The 18,291-nt window shown below is 38.3% G+C and overlaps 1 protein-coding gene across 1 annotated transcript in view; it reads right to left on the reverse strand.

Moving 5' to 3' along the window:
* Positions 1–6,959: 6,959 nt before the first annotated feature.
* LRRC69 (leucine rich repeat containing 69) overlaps positions 6,960–18,291 on the reverse strand; it is a 95,474-nt gene continuing 84,142 nt past the window's right edge. The window contains exon 9 of the mRNA XM_070802930.1: positions 6,960–7,091. The gene's annotated coding sequence lies outside the window, so the exon portion shown is untranslated. The remainder of the gene's footprint in view (positions 7,092–18,291) is intronic.

Raw genomic sequence — 18,291 nt, forward strand, 5'->3', positions numbered from 1 at the left:
ATCTTGGGCTTCTGCATCTCCAGAAATGTGAGAAATTAATGTTTGTTATTTAAGCCACCCAGTCTGTGATGTTTTTGTTTACAGGAGACTGAACTGAAAAAAAAAAGGAAGGGAGAAAGGGAAGAAAGAATGGAGTAAAAAGCAAGGGGGAAAAAATACAATAACAGTTCACTGAGTATTAGTAAAAAAAAAAACCCCTTCTCATTTCTGACCAACAATTGATAAATGGTAAGCAAATTAAACTATAGCCGGGGAAATAGCAGAACTTGAAAAGATCTGATGATACCAAAAGAGGGGATTATCCAATAGAAATTCACTTCCTAAGAAGTGCATGATTGTGAATCTATAACTGCTGCTTCAGACGTCCTATTTCTAGGAATAATAACATTTTTTTGTACTAAGGGAAATAAGTGTAAATATTTTATGTCCTTCTATTTAATGTGGATTTCTTGTAGGCAGCATAGTGTTGGGTCTTGCTTTTGTAATCCAGTGTGACAACCTCTGCCTTATTTGGAGTATATAGACCATTTATATGTAACATGGTTATTGATATGGTTGGGTTTAAAACTATCATTGTAATTTATTTTATAATTATCAGGGTTTTTTTTTTCTTTTTATTACCACCTTTTGGATCATTTTTAGTATTTTATTTTACTCCTTTGTTGGTTTATTAACTAAACTCTTATATTGATGACTGCTTTAGAGTATGTAAGTGTGTTAAGTCACTCATTCATGTCCAACTCTTTGTGACCCTATGGACTGTAGCCTGCCAGGCTTTTCTGTCCATGGGCTTCTCCAGGCAATGACTGGAGTGGGTTATCATTCCCTTCTCCAGGGTATCTTCCCAGCCCAGGGATAGATCCCAGGTCTCCTGCATTGCAGGCAGATTCTGCTGAGCCATCAGGGAAGCCCTCAGAGTGTATAGTGTACATCTTTAATTATTAAAGTCTATCTTCAAATGATAACATACCACTTCACATTTAGTATAAGGACCTTACAACTGCATACTTCCATTTTCTTTTGTATTAAAGTTGTGTTAATTTCTTTCTTCCTGTAGCCATCCAGAGGTGACAGGGTACTGAACAAGGCACTTTGGTTTAATATTCAGGCAGAGGGGCAGGGTTCCTAGAGGCAGGCCATTATGTATAAACAGTATCCTTTCAGTGAACAAGAGCAATGGTTAAGGAAACAGATCCAACACGGAATCAGTTTTTTCCTGAAACACACCAAACATTGTCACCTGTATTATTAGTCAGTTTATGCTACTATAATAAAATACCACAGACTGCTTAGGTTAAACCACAGGAATTTATTTCTCACAGTTCTGGATGACTGGAAAGTCTAAGATCAAGGAGCCAACCAACTTGGTTCCTAATAAGGGCTCTCTTCCTGGCTTGCAAAGAGCTGCCATCTCACTTTCTTCTTCACATAACAGAAAGAAAGAATCAGCACTTCATGATGTGACCTAAAGCTAATTATCTCCTGAAGGCTCCATCTCCAAATGCCATCATACTGGGGGGTTAGTACTTTAACATATGAATTCAGGGGTGGGGGCATAACATGGTCCATAGTATTACTCAAAATCTGATTATGCATGTCATATAAGTCTTTATTACATCAGCAAATAAGAAAACCCAGATACATCGGCTAGACTCTGTCCTTCAGATTCAAGTTTATTCTTTAGTAGAAATTGAGAACAGTCAAACAGGACTTTTTTTAAATTTTGTCCACACAAGTCTCTTAAGAATTTGTATCAAACTTATTACTGAAACCAAATAGACTGTCTTCAATAGGCATGGAAGTTTTCAATCTGGTACCTCTATTAAAACTTATCTAATAACTTCATAGCAAGGAGAGATAAAAAAAGCCTTCCTCAGCGATCAATGCAAAGAAATAGAGGAAAACAACAGAATGGGAAAGACTAGAGATCTCTTCAAGAAAATTAGAGATACCAAGGGAACATTTCATGCAAAGATGGGCTCGATAAAGGACAGAAATGGTATGGACCTAACAGAAGCAGAAGATATTAAGAAGAGGTGGCAAGGATACACTGAAGAACTGTACAAAAAAGATCTTCATGACCCAGATAATCACGATGGTGTGATCACTCACCTAGAGCCAGACATCCTGGAATGTGAAGTCGGGTGGGCCTTAGAAAGCATCACTACGAACAAAGCTAGTGGAGGTGACGGAATTCCAGTTGAGATATTCCAAATCCTAAAAGATGATGCTGTGAAAGTGCTGCACTCAATATGCCAGTAAATTTGGAAAACTCAGCAGTGGTCACAGGACTGGAAAAGGTCCGTTTGCATTCCAATCCCAAAGAAAGGCAATGCCAAAGAATGCTCAAACTACCACACAATTACACTCATCTTCCATGCTAGTAAAGTAATGCTCAACATTCTCCAAGTCAGGCTTCAGCAATACGTGAACTGTGAACTTCCAGATGTTCAAGCTGGTTTTAGAAAAGACAGAGGAACCAGAGACCAAATTGCCAACATCCGCTGGATCACTGAAAAAGCAAGAGAGTTCCAGAAAAACATCTATTTCTGCTCTATTGATTATGCCAAAGCCTTTGACTGTGTGGAACACAATAAACTGTGGAAAATTCTGAAAGAGATGGGAATACCAGACCACCTGACCTGCCTCTTGAGAAACCAGTATGCAGGTCAGGAAGCAACAGTTAGAACTGGACATGGAACAACAGACTGGCTCCAAATAGGAAAAGAAGTTCGTCAAGGCTGTATATTGTCACCCTGCTTATTTAACTTCTATGCAGAGTACATCATGAGAAACGCTGGGCTGGAAGAAACACAAGCTGGAATCAAGATTGCCGGGAGAAATATCAATAACCTTAGATATGCAGATATGTAGATGACACCACCCTTATGGCAGAAAGTGAAGAGGAACTAAAGAGCCTCTTGATGAAAGTGAAAGAGGAGAGTGAAAAATTTGGCTTAAAGCTCAACATTCAGAAAACTAAGATCATGGTATCTGGTCCCATCACTTCATGGAAAATAGATGGGGAAATAGTGGAAACAGTGTCAGACTTTATTTTGGGGGGCTCCAAAATCACTGAAGATAGTGATTGCAGCCATGAAATTAAAAGACGCTTACTCCTTGGAAGGAAAGTCATGACCAACCTAGATAGCATATTGAAAAGCAGAGACATTAATTTGTCAACAAAGGTCCATCTAGTCAGTGGTTTTTCCTGTAGTCATGTATGGATGTGAGAGTTGGACTGTGAAGAAAGCTGAGCACCGAAGAATTGATGCTTTTGAATTGTCGTGTTGGGGAAGACTCTTGAGAGTCCCTTGGACTGCAAGGAGATCCAACCAGTCCATTCTCAAGGAGATCAGCCCTGGGATTTCTTTGGAAGGAATGATGCTAAAGCTGAAACTCCAGTACTTTGGCCACCTCATGCGAAGAGTTGACTCATTGGAAAAGACTCTGATGCTGGGAGGGATTGGGGGCAGGAGGAGAAGGGGACGACAGAGGATGAGATGGCTGGACATCATCACCGACTCGATGGACGTGAGTTTCAGTAAACTCCGGGAAGTGGTGATGGACAGGGAGGCCTGGCGTGCTGCAGTTTATGGGGTCGCAAAGAATTGGACACAACTGAGCGACAAATGAACTGAATAACTTCATCACTCTGGGTACAGAGTACTCAACTAGAAGGTATCATCCATAATAACAGAGGAAAAAAACAGACTCTGGAATTGTTGTGTTACTCAGAAGAAAAATGTCTAAAATACTCCATATAGTCAATATTGCTGCAAAGGGATCATCCAAAAAAGCAAGTTTCCCCAACACTGTAAAACAGTTTTTGATTTATGCAATCACTTTTAGTGGAAATTCAATGCTAGCGAGGATATTTTAGTGTTACCTCATTAACTTTTAAGTCTTAAAGTTGAAATAGTACTAGGAGTGACTCCTAATGAAGAGGATTCAAACTGTGTGGAAATCATTTTTATAGCATTCCAGAAAAACAGTCACAGGTTTTTATGCATGAAATAGGGCCTAGTCTAAGATTTAGGACTGATAATTAATTACCCTTAGGGTCTCAGTTACTTGCAACAGGAAGTGCTTTTTATCCACTAGCTTTGTTCGTAGTGATGCTTTCTAAGGCCTACTTGACTTCACATTCCAGGATGTCTGGTTCTAGGTGAGCGATCTCACCATCATGATTATCTTGGTCTTGAAGATCTTTTTTGTACAGTTCTTCTGTGTATTCTTGCCACCTGTTCTTAGTATCTTCTGCTTCTGCTAGGTCCATACCATTTCTGTCCTTTATCGAGCCCATCTTTACATGAAATGTTCCCACATAATCATTTTCCTAGGAGTAGATACTTTGGTTCTTCCAGTTTCGTGGATTTTTTTTTTAAGGTAACACTGGGATACACATCTTACTAATAATGCTTCAATGAGGCTTTTTTGGGCTAACATCCTGTCCTTAGGAAGTCAAATTGGGTAGTTAAGTATAACTCAGGTATCAGAGTCAAACAAATAAAAAAGATATTATTTAATGAAAGATGTAGACAAATGTTGAAGGTGAAACTCCAGTACTTTGGCCACCTGATGCGAAGAGCTGTCTCATTAGAAAAGACCCTGATGCTGGGAAAAATTGAAGGCAGGAGGAGAAGGGGACGACAGAGGATGAGATAGTTGGATGGCATCACTGACTCAATGGACGTGAGTTTGAGTGAACTCCAGGAGTTGGTGATGCACAGGGAGGCCTGACATGCTGCAGTCCATGGGGTCACAAAGAGTTGGACACGACTGAGCGACTGAACTGAACTGAACTGAAAACAAATACTCAAATAATTTTAGTTTTTAGTTTATTGAAAATTCAAAACTTTGAGGTACATTTTAGGCCTTCCATAAAGCATTTCTTTCACTTCAAGAAGTAGCACATAGGGAATGGGAATAGTACCAGAATTCTCATTCTCCCAATTAACTAGTGGTGTAACTAAAATTTATGTGAAAAGTTGCAAGATCTATATTGCACATAGATTACAAAGATATTTTGTAACATAATCACTATATATTGGGCAGTTATATATACACACACACACACACACACACACACACACTCACACAACTAGAGCAGACAAATTAAGCCCCAGGGAATATTACTTTTTATTCATGTCAAAAGGAGAACATGAAAAAAAGAAATATTTGAAGCACTGTATCGTGAAGCCAGATAATCAACCAGCATGTTGGCAAGCAAAGCTAAAATTTGATGCCAACTTTTCAAGGTCTTTCAAGGGAGGATTTTGATAAGTAGAGTACCAAGGACAATATCTGGCATATAGGAGAGGCACTGATAAATGTTAGTTTTTAATTCCTATATATTTCTTTCATTAGTTGCTAGGATGACTTGAATAATATATTTCAATGGTGTCTTACTTCCAATCACTACTCAATTAGAACGGAATGCTTTCTTCTCCTGGAATGGACAATCTTACCCAGTTTATATTTTTCACAAATCAGCCTACTTAGATTCCAAATTGAATAACAAGCCAAATCTATTGGGTTGGCCAAAAAGGTCCTTCATTTTTTTTTTAAGTAAAAATAAATGACACATTGTTTATTTCCACCAAAAACTTTATTGACACCATATTCACTGATTTTGTTCCTCTAGCTTCTGCCATTTTTTCAGGCAAGTTCATAATTCCATCATTCCAAAACTTTTTCTTTTGAGCAAAGAACTGTTTCAGGTGTTATCTCCAGTCTTTGAGGGAGCTGAAATTTTTTCCATTGAAAATTTTGTAAAGACCAAAATAAATGGATATTTGAAGGTGCAATGGTTGGTGAATACAGCAGATGAATCAGAACTTCCCAGCCAAGTTTAACAGTTTTTGCCTGGTCATCAAAGAAACATGCATGCAATCTTGCATTATCCTGATGGAGGATTACGTGTTTTCTGTTGACTGATTCCGGACACTTTTCATCAAGCACTGCTTTCAGTTGGTCTAGTTGTGAGCAGTATTTGTTGAAATTAATCATTCAGCTTTCCAGAAGGAGTTTATAACAGGGGACTCCTTTCCAATCCCACCATATACACAATACCGTCTTTGGATGAAGACTTTGGTGAGGCTGGTGTTGGCTTATCTCACTTGCACCACGATCTCATATTATTGTACAGTATCCACTTTTTACCACCTGTCACAATTTGTTTTAAAAAACAGAATGTTTTCATTATGTTTAAGTAGAGAATCTCATGTGGAAATATGATCAAGAAAAGGTGTTGTTTGTTTTTTGGGTTTTTTTGTGTGTTTTTTTTTTGCTTAATTTATGATGAACCCAAACATCAAAATGATTAACAAAACCAAGTTGGTGCAAATGATTTTCAATACTTGATTTGAATATTTTGAGTATGCTGACCAAATCTTGCAAGGTATAACACTGACTGTTCCAATTAACGTCTCCATTTGATCACTGTTAACCTGACCTATGTAACTGGTCTACCTGACCATGGAGCATCGTCCAGCAAGGTACCTTCAGCACGAAATTTCACAAACCTCTTTTGACAAGTTTGATCAGTCACACCTTCTCTATACACTGCACAGAATTTGTGTGTGTGTGTTTCAGTTGCACTTTTACCTTTCTTGAAATAATAAGCATAATATGCCAATATGTTGCTTTTTTCTTCCATCTTCAATATGAAATGGCTATAGAAAAATTTACCAATTTTGGTAAGTTTTTTTAAAAAATACATGCTGATACGACAGCTGTTACCATACAATCTAACAAAATTGTTTCAAATTAAGTTAAAGACAACTAAGTGCTACTAGAGCCATCTTACAGGAAAAAAAGAAAGAATCTTTTGGCCAACCCAATACTTCTATCTGCCTTGCTTGAACTCAGAATTCTAAATTGGACTACAACATTATTTATCTTCAAAAAAATGGTCACATACCTCTGCTTAGTTTGAAGATCTGCATGCCAAATCTCTGGCCAATAGAAGAGGGAGAAGTGGAAGCAATGACAGATTTCACTTCCTTGGGCTCCAAAATCACCATAGATGGTGACTGCAATCACGAAATTTAGAGATGCTTGCTCCTGGGAAGAAAGCTATGACAAACCTAAACAGAGTATTAAAAAGCAGAGACATCACTTTGTCAACAAGTGTCTATATAGTCAAAGTTATGGTTTTTCCAGTAGTTATGTACAGATGTGAGAAAGAAAGAAAAGAAAGCTGAACACTGAATAATTGATGCTTTCAAACTGTGGTGCTGGAGAAGATTCTTGAGAGTCCTTGGACTTCAAGGAGATCAAACTAGTCAATCCTAAAATACATCAACCCTGAATATTCATTAGAAAGACTGATGCTGAAGGTGAAGCTCCAATACTTCGGCCACCTAATACAAAGAGCTGACTCATTGGACAAGACCCTGATGCTGTGAAAGATTGAATGCAAAAGGAGAAGAGAGCAGCAGAGGATGAGATGGTTGGAGGGCATCACTGACTCAACGGAATGAATTTGAGCAAACTCCAGGAGACAGTGGAGGACAGAGGAGCCTGGTGTGCTACAGTCCATGGGGTCACAAAGAGTTGGAGACAACTTAGGGACTGAACAACAGCAACAAAAATGCCAACTTCATTTTTCTTCTTCAGAGTCTAAACATTGCCATGTCCTCAAGTTGGTTCTAAATACTTAAACTCTTGCCTTTTTTAAAAATCTTCTGGTATTTATATCCTCTGCATTCTGAAGATGATTAACTAAAAGGTCATCCCTACTCTGGGTCAACAAAGATGAATTAATTCAATTGAATTAATGAACTGAGGAGTTAAGAAGAATTCTGAAGCACTGCATCCATGCTCAGAAAGAAAGTTTGCATAGATCTCTTAGTAATATCACCATGGTTTGGTGGGAATGTAAATTTGCCATGATTGTTCTGGTTGTCTTTAATCTAAGGCAATTCTTTATGTCAGCCAGGAGAAATATTTTCATCTATAAATTGCTTTGAATAAATTGACTGGGGGTCTCATTCTAATCTATAAAAATTACATAGAATCTTAAAACTGGCGTGAAGTAAGCAGTGATGAATATGCTTATTAGTAGCACATAGTGTTTATACCTCTCAACTCTTTTACCTGTCTGTACAGAAAGGATTACTTTTCGGGGGCAGCCTATTAACCTGTACTTAAAAGAAAAACTCCATGGAATGAAATTAAGTTTATACTCTCAAAGTCTCCAGTCCAGTGAACAGTCTTTATTATTTGAAGCCATTGTTTTGATTGGCTACTTTAAAAACTACATATATGATCAGAATGTTTTCTGATAAATCTCATGGATTACTCATTCACAGGGAGGTCCCATGAATGAGGGAGCATGACACTTTAGGAGACTTAACATAATTAGGATTGTAAAACTAAGAACAGTAGATTTAAAAATTCAAGGTCTAAACTTCCTTCTGGAATTGATTTCTGAGGTTAGGAATAAGGCAGATTGTATGTATGCTCTTTCCCACACTCTAATCAGGAACTTCAGCAGATAATGCGAAAAATAGTGAGTACAGTGAAAGCAACAAAGCAGTTTCTGAATCTGATGCAGCACTGTATGTACAGGCACTTTCACATCTAACCTCCGTTCTCTGGGAGCACGTCTGGCGAGAAGCAGAAGCATTTAACAGTCAGATCACAGGATGCTCCTTTAAAAGGACAGATATATTCCTCAGGAACAGAGGGGTAGATAGAGAAGAGAGAGGATCCAAAATAGAGAGGGAGAAAATTGACTGAGCTTCGTTAAACTTCCCCAAATTAAAAAGAAAAGTAAGGTAATGTTGACAGATTTACCAAATTAAAATACAGGAGACCTAGGTAAATTAGCATTTTATATAAATAAGAAATAATTTTTATTTAATATAGATATTCCCCATTCAATATTTGGAACATACTTATACAAAAAGTAAATATATTTATTGTTTACCAGACATACAGATTTTTGCATGGGTCACACTTAGGCTAAGAAGTTATTAGTATTTATCTGAAACAAATTTATATAGGAATCATGTTTTATCTAGCAATCCTAAGTTAAAGTTATCTGCTGTGAATGAAAACATTAGTAGGTATATCAAATAGAATTTTCCCACAAATATGAGTTTCCAAGAACATCTTTTAAAAAATAATGGAAAGGAAATTATGTTTATGTTAACCCACTTCACTGTTTTTCCACAGGCGCTCTTATTTTGATATAGGCAACTTGATTGGAAACACATACCATCGGAGATGTCACATCCTACCACTAGCTTGCTATGTGACTAGTGGCCACATCTGTCAATAAAGCAGCCAGGATACCCGGTTCTGCCACTTCTTAGATTTGTAATCTCCCACAAGTATGATTAACAGAAGGATTAAGTTAAACTACAGAGCACAAAGGTGATCACAGAATTGACACATACTAGACATTGGTCTGGTGGTGACTAGCAGCAGCAGCAGCAGCAGCAGTACTTAGTAGTTTGTTTTATTATAAGCATGCGTACATTACATATAATAGATGGTACTGTCAGAACTGCTTGTAATTCTGTTGATGATCAGTATCAGTTCACTTTCAGGCTAACGTAAGCAGCAGCACTTGCTCTGGAGCAGTTCCTGGAGCCTCCTGCACTAACTTGGTGAAGCAACAGCGTCACCTAGTGGTTGTCAAGTCAGTTGTTCAGTCGCTAAATCGTGTCTGAATCTTTGAGACCCCGTGACTTGCAGCACACCAGGCTTTCCTGTCCTTCACTATCTCCCTGAGTTTACTCTAACTCATGTCCACTGAGTCAGTTATTCCATCCAACCATCTCATCCTCTGTCCTCTGTCAAGTAAGTAACAAACAATTAAGAACACCTGGATAAAGGTTGCCAGGGCTTGTATCTACACAGACTTTACTATGTCAGTGATGACTTCTGATGGTATTTCATATTTTCTACAATATAGCATATCAAATTAGTCTCACTTTGCATTAAAATGATGCACACACTACTCCCAAAAGGGTCTCAGCTATCTCTGCTTTTACCTAACTTTACCTGACGGTCTAACATATGCTTTCAAAGAAACAAATTCTGACTGTTTTAATTATAAAATTACTCATAGTTTTCAAACTTCTCACAGTTTCTCCTAACTCTACTATTCTCCAAAAATCCCAGCAGAAGGGAAGGAGGGAGTGGGGAGAACTGGAAATCTGAATCTTGAGATTTACTCAATTACCAGCTTCAAATTATTTTCCTTCTATTCAGGTTAGAAGTTTCTGTTTTCATCCTCATGCTGTCAAGAGGATCTATGATTTTCTTTTGGAAAAGAAAAGATCTTATTTTCCTGAAATTCAAATTGAGATATAAATATTCAATTACAAATTTTGTTTCTGAATTAGCTGGACCAGTGTCTACTCCAGTTGTATTTTATAGCTTCTGTCCTGAAAGCCTCTTGAGATAAGAGATTTATAGTTCCTATAATGTGAGTAAAATTTTTAAGAAGTAATGAATAATGCAGCTTTTGCTCACTTCCAAAGACATCAAGAGAAATTAAGAATCCCAAATAGCCTTTGGGGAGATTTTACTCTGATTCTACTTAATCTGTTTCTTATATGAGACCATTATAGACATCCAAAGCCAGAATTCCATGGCCTAGTGACAAACAGCGGAGAAGGCAATGGCACCCCACTCCAGTACTCTTGCTTGGAAAATCCCATGGACGGAGGAGCCTGTTAGGCTGCAATCCATGGGGTCGCTAAGAGTCGGACACGACTGAGTGACTTCACTTTCACTTTTCATTTTCATGCATTGGAGAAGGAAATGGCAACCCACTCCAGTGTTCTTGCCTGGAGAATCCCAGGGACGGGGGAGCCTGGTGGGCTGTCGTCTATGGGGTCGCACAGAGTCGGACATGACTGAAGAGACTTAGCATAGCATAGTGGCAAACAGTTAAATTAAGTAAAAATGGCATTAAAACTGGTAATATATTGACTCAGATATAACCCAAGAGTTATTAATCAATGACTGCTAGAAATACGTCCTGAGTTTCTGAGAAATACATACACACATTTCAAACATCCATTAGGAATTTTTCCTTTTAAAGAACCAAACTTTTTTACATACATATTTTAAATCCCCAATGATTCTCCGTCATCAAAATATTTCTGTGGCTCCCAGACCTTTCACAGTTTTTCCTTCCCCAGACTCTCCTCCATTCTAGAGTTTTCATAAATATCTCATGACTGACATTATTTCACAATGTTCCTAGACTGGTGAGAATTATGATGCTCTCTTTTTCTCCTGATAAGAATGAGTGAAAATAGCCACATGGATAATTTATTAGACAGCACATGCCAGAGCCCCTATAATCAGTCCCAAACAAGAGCAAAAATACGTCCTGTAAGATTTCTTTCTTTCTCCTCCAGTTGTTCCTTCTCCACCTGATACCTGAGGGAGACAGCTTAGGTACAGTTCTACCATGCAAAACTCACAGGCAGGTTTCCCTGTCCTTCACCATCTCCCAGAGTTTGCTCAAACTCAAGGCCATTGAGTCCATGATGCAGATGGAAGGAACTGCGTGTAAAGGCCAATGGGAGAAGCAGCATGAAAGCTTCAGGACACTGAAGGGAGTATGATCGGAGAGTGGTGAGCTTAAGAAAAGAGTGGTGTGTGCTGAGATCAGAGGGGAGGTAAGAAAATTACAGAATGAGCCATGTTAAAGAGTTGGGACTTTGTCAAGAACTTAATTGGCAGCCATTGTTGGCTCATAGCAGCTTATTCATGATAGAAGGAAACTGGAAAAAAATCCAAGGTGAAGAATAAATGAATAAATAGTAGTATATTTATATTATGGAACAATAGTCAATAATAAAAAGGAACAAATTCATGATACACATAAACACTGTGGATGAATCTCAAAACCGTTATGCTGAGTGAAAAAATGCCTTACAGAAAATACATATAGTGCAATCCTTTTATATGAAGTTCTGAAATGGGCAAAATCTATGGTGGAAAAACATCAGAATAGTTCACTTCCTCTGGGAAATGATGCAAGAATATACTAGAAAGTAGAGCTGCCAGATAGAATACAGGATTTCTAGTTAAATTTGAATTTCAGATAAACTGCAAAGAATTTTCTTGCATAAGTATATCCTATGGAACATTTGAGACATTATTATATTAAATATTTATCCATTGCTTCACTGAAATTCAAATTTAACTGGGTGTTCTGTAAAATCTAGCAAAACTACAAGGAAGGGACATGAGAAGATTTTCTGGAATGATGGTAACGCTCCATCTTGATGAGGGCTTATAAATGCATTTTTGGTGAAGTCATATAAATTTGTGCATGTAAACCAACAATCTTATTGCTGGGAATACACCCTAAGGAAACCAGAATTGAAAGGACTCAAGTATGCCAATGTTCATTGCAGCACTATTTACAATAGCTAGGACATGGAAGCAACTTAGACGTCCATCAGCAGATGAATGAATAAGGAAGTTTTGGTACATATACACAATGGAATATTACTAAGCTATAAGAAGGAACACATTTGAGTCAGTTCTAATGAGATAAATGAACCTGGATCCTATTATACAGAGTGAAGGAAGTCAGAAAGAGAAAGACAAATACTGTGTATTAATGCATATATATGGAATCAAGAAAGACAGTACCAATGATCCTACAAGCACAGCAGCAAAGGAGACACAGATGTAAAGAACAGACTTTTGGACTCAGTGGGAGAAGGTGATGGTGGGATAATTTGAGAGAATAGCATTGAAACATGTATTACCATATGTAAAATAGATGACCAGTGCAAGTTCAATGCAGGAAGCAGGGCACCCAAAGAGTGGTGGACAACCCAGAGGGATGGGGTGGGGAGGGATGTGGGAGAGGGTTCAGGATGGAGGGGACACATATACACCTGTAGCCGATTCGTGTTGATTTATGGCAAAAACCACCACAATATTGTAAAGTAAAGTGAAAGTCGCTCAGTTGTGTCTGACTCTGCGACACCATGGATTATACAGTCCATGGAATTCTCTAGGCCAGAGTACTGGAGTGGGTAGCCTATCCTTTCTCCAGGGAATCTTCCCAACCCAGCGATGGAACCCTGGTCTCCCACATTGCAGGCGGATTCTTTACAAGCCTAGTCACCAGGGAAGCCCATTGTAAAGTAATTATCCTCCAATTAAAATAAATTAATTAATTTGTTTTAAAAAATGTAAATATCAAAGTTACCTCAGAAGAAAGAGAGAAACAAATATTGAACTCTAATTAGTGACATGCGCACTGAAATATTAGAAGGGAAACCACTGATGTCTGCAACTTCAAAAATAAATTAAAAAAATAAACTGGATCAATGGTTGACTAGAGGGATGTAATAAAGCAGATAGAGTGAAATGTTAACTGTAGAATCTAGATGATGGACTTATGGGTATTCACTGTAAAATTCTTCCAAATTATCTACATGCTTAAGAATTTTTATAATAAAATGTTAGGGGGGGAAAAGTCTTGTTTCCTCTCATGGAGCTTACATTATAGTAGAGGGAGACGGGCAATAAATAAAATTAGTAGGTAAATTACAGAGTGAAATAGAAGGAATGGGAGAAGCAATCAGAAGGGAAGGGGTGAAGTAGGAGCTGGGGGTGAAACTCACAGTTGAAATATGGCGGCCAGGGAGGCACTTCCCATAGGCTGGGGGGACTGAGCAGGCACATCTGAGAGAAGAGCCATCAGATGGGGGATGAGAGAAAGTGGAGACTGAGGTGGGAGACTGATCCAGTTTATTTTAAAGGAATTCCTCTCTGCTCATTGTACCATGGAATTAGTAACTGGCGACAAAGAGAATTTATTAATAATCCTAAAATATACGTCTTTCTATTTGAATCTACCTTCCCACAACACAGACAATAACAAATTTATAACAGTAAAAGAGATGAGTTTCTCTTTTTTACTCAGCTATGTCTTTCTGAGGCAAGTGTGAGTGAACCAAAAAATTCCAGAGAGGACCCACAAAAGAGACAGAGAAATACTAAATCCAAATAACTCACAAAAAGTTAATGCTTCAGTTGCTTCAACTTCATTTGAGTAAATAAAAGTTTGTTGTAATTGTTAGAAAATGAAAATATTTTGCAGTGTTTCAGATTCTAACATAATGCTAGAATTTCAGAAGGATTATAGATTGGCAAGAAGAGACCACAATCTCATATGCCAATGAAAATGAAAGTCTCTCAGTCGTGTCTGACTCTTTGTGACCCCGAGGGACTCAACAGTCCATGGAATTCTCCAGGCCAGAATACTGGAGTGGGTAGACTTTCCCTTCTCCAGGGGATCTTCCCAACCCAGGGATGGAACCCAGGTCTCCAGCATTGCATGCATATGCCAATGGACACCCATATATATGTGCCATATATATCTCATTTAATTAAATGGTTCTGAACATAGGGCAGAAGCAGATGCATCCTTCCCCAGATGCATCCTTCCTGTGATCATGCACGATCATGCATTCAGCAAAACTAAGTCTCCTGAGCTCAGAGTCATGCTTTCTCTTTAGCACACATTTAGTTATTGATGCTTTCTAGCGTTCTTCCTGCACTTTTTGCCTTTCAAAGACTCAGCTGATTCCTATTCATTATACCCACAGAATTCATTCCCTCACTTGTTTCAGATTTTTGATCAAATATTACCCTATCAGACCCAGATTACTCTCTATAAAATGTATCCTTGGGGACTTTCCGGGTGGTCCAGTGGTTAAGAATCCACCCTCCAAAGCAGGGGAGGCAGGCTTGATCCCTGGTTGGGGAACTAAGACCCAACATGTGGCAGGGCAGCTAAGCCCATGTGCAGCCCCCAGAGAAAGGCCAAGTGATGCAAGGAAGAGTCCACACACCATGGTGAACACCCAGTGCAGCCAAAATGCTTTTTAAAAAGTGTTCTCATCATTTCTCTCTCTCTTGAATCCTATTTTATTTCTCTTCAAAGTACATATCACCATATTATTTGTCTGGCTTTTATTGTTTGCCTCCCCAACCCCATCAGAATATAAGCTTTCTAAAATCAGAGACTTGCCAGTTTTGTTCACTGCTATATTCCTAGAACAGAAAACAGTGCCTGGTAGACAGGAGCCCCTCAATAAATATTTGCTTAATACATGAATAAATAATTTGTGAAGAATAGAATCAATTCTATTTTGGATAGTGAAGCTTGGAAACCTGGGTTAAAAATGAAGAAAGAGATTTAGCAGCTACTCCCCTAGCTGCGGTAAGTGAATCTAAATGAAACTGGTGGGAATAGGTGAGTTCCTTCAGGTAAAGAAAAAGTGCGAAGAGACAATAAAATGGGACTAAGAGAAATCTCCTCATAGAACCGTTGGTCTTGTGTGAAGATATAGAAGACAACTCAGTTAAGCTATGGGCAAGAGGCCATCAGGAAAATAATGATCCTAAGGCATAAAGTTCCAAGAGGCAGAAGATGCTCAAACAAGACCAAACTTACAGAACAGCCAGATGAGGAGCAGCTGGATTGGTAGGAAGTCACTGATGAACTCTGAAAGGCCATTTTTGGAATAATCTGGCAGAAACAAAGTCTCCGTAACTTGAGATATGAAGTGGGGGGTAAAAAATGTGGAGGCGGACAGTCAACAGTCTCCATGTCCCCTGAGCTTCAAGAATACCTGAAATGCTTGGTGAATAAGTGAACACATAGATAAATGAGTGAATACAATTTTCTCCCCAAAACCAAGGTTGGTACATAAATTGTAGCTGAAGTCATGAGATTAAAATGGTAAACAAACATGCTTTTCAACAACATAGGTTGCATAAGGCATTTCCCTAATCAAAATCAATTTTCTCAGTAGTTTTCCCTCGGCAAACATACACATTTTATTCCTGCAACTCATTTTTAAGTGAGCTCCTATGACTTTCATTTGTACCTTTTTGTTTGTTTGTTTGTTTTGTTTGTTTAAAATGCATTCTTGGTTAATGGAGCCTTTAGAAATTTTCCTGGAGCAACTCTGTCTCAGTGGGGCTTGACTCCTGCATTCTACCGAACTGAGAGCCTCTCAGTTAAGCTCCATTTATTTAGCTTCTCAGGTATGCCAGAGGCAACCCTGCTGCATGAACGACCATGTCCTGAAGTGACCTAAAAAAAGGCCCAGTTAGGAAGGTAACATGGTAATAAAACATACGTAAGATGAAAAATCACTCAGCTTTCCATAAGAACCACCACCAATTAGTCACATGAATAGTGGGGTTTAAAAATAAATTATAATTAAATTTCTTGCTTTTCTAAGATAAACAGCAAATTTATCTTAGTCTGTCCCTGGGGTCTCAAACAAGCATGTGCATCAAAATCACCTGGAGGAGCTTTCAATCACAGACTGTTGTACTATACTCTCCTGGTTTCTGATTCAGTGGTTCTGGGTGGGGACAGATAATTTGTTCTTCCAACAAGTTTTCAAGTGATGTGGATGCTGCTGGACAGAACACTTCCAAGAGCTACTCATCTATGCAAACTGTACTACACATTCTCATAACTTTCCCCCCTACTTTTCTGTTGTCCCACAGAGAAAAGGAGCCAAATTCTCATCCCAGCACTACTTCCCATGGTTTTCTTGTGGGAAAAAAAATTGACAAGCTTTAAAAGCAAGAACAAAGTGATGTTAGGAGTAACCAAGCCTGGGTTTTCAGCTTCTACTCATTTTTAAGTGGAATGAAGGTTTTGTCTTAGTCAAGAGGACTTTAGTATCCTTAAGAAAAAGAAGATGGTGGGATCACTGTCCTCATTTCATATTGTACTTCAAAGCTAAAGTAATCAAAATATCATGGTATTGACAGAAAAATATACACAGATCAATGAAACAGAATTGAGAGCTCAGAAATAAATCCACACATATATGGACAGTTAATTTACAATACAGGAGCAAAAACCATACAATGGAGAAAGGACAGTCTCTTCAATAAGTGGTACTGGAAAACTGAACAGCCACATACAAAAGAACGAAAATAGACCATCATCTTACATCGTACACATAACTCAGCTTTAAAGAACTGAATGTAAAACCTGAAACCATAAAACTCCTGGAAAAAACACAGACATTACACTCTTTGACACTGGTCTTAGCAATATATTTCTAGGTATGTCTCTTCAGGGAAAGCAAACAAAAACAAAAATAAATTTCCAGTATTCTTGCCAGGAGAATCCCTGGACAGAGGAGCCTGGCAGGTTACAGTCCATGAAGTCGAAAGAGTTGGACACGACTTAGCAACTAAACCACCAGCACCACATCAAACTAAAATGCTTTTGCAGGCAAAGGAAACCATCAACACCAAGAAAAGACACCCTCCAACAGGAGAAGACATTTGCGTATCAAATAAGGCATTAACATCCAAAATATGTAAAGAACTCATAAAACTCAACAACAAAAAGCCTGATTCAAAAATGGGCAGAGGATCTGAATAGACATTTTTCCAAGGAAGACATACAGAAGGCCAACAGGCATATGAAAAAATGTTCGACATCACTAATTACTAGGGAAATCAAAACCATGAGATATCACCTCCTACCCATTAGAATGGATACTACCAAAAAGGCGAAAAACAACGATCACTGGCGAGGATGTGGAGAAAAGGGAACCCTCACACACTGTTGGTGGGAAAGTAAATTGGTGCAGCCTCTGTGGAAAATAGTATGAAGTGAAGTGAAGTCACTCAGTCGTGTCCAACTCTGCGACCCCATGGACTGTAGCCCACCAGGCTCCTCTTCCATGGGATTTTCCAGGCAAGAATACTGGAGTGGGTTGCCATTTCCTTCTCCAGAAAACAGTATGGAGGTTCTTCAAAAAATTAAAAATATGTATGTGTCGATGCAATCATCCAATTTATCTGCTCCTCCCACCCTTTACACCCCATAACCGTGAGTTTATTTTCTACATGTGTAACTCTATTTTAGTTTTTAAGAATACATATGTGTTTAAAAGTTCATGTGTAGCCTTTTTTTTAGTTTCCATGTATAAGTGACATCATGTGATATTTGTCTTTCTCTGCCTGACTTACTTCACTCAGTATGAGACTCTAGGTCCATTCATGTTGCTGTGAATGGCATATATATACAATAGATAACTACTAAGGGCCTACTGTATAGCACAAGAAACTCTACTCAGTACTCTGTAATGGCTTATGGGGGAAAGAATCTAAAAAAGAATGGATATATGTATTTGTGTAATAGATTCACTTTACCATACACCTGAAAGTAACAATGAAAAGGACATCTTTTTTTAGGTGTTAGTTCTAGAAGGTCTCACCCTGCTTATTTAACTTCTATGC

This window comes from Bos indicus, chromosome 14 (genome assembly GCF_029378745.1).
Source record: "Bos indicus isolate NIAB-ARS_2022 breed Sahiwal x Tharparkar chromosome 14, NIAB-ARS_B.indTharparkar_mat_pri_1.0, whole genome shotgun sequence".
NCBI lineage: Eukaryota > Metazoa > Chordata > Mammalia > Artiodactyla > Bovidae > Bos > Bos indicus.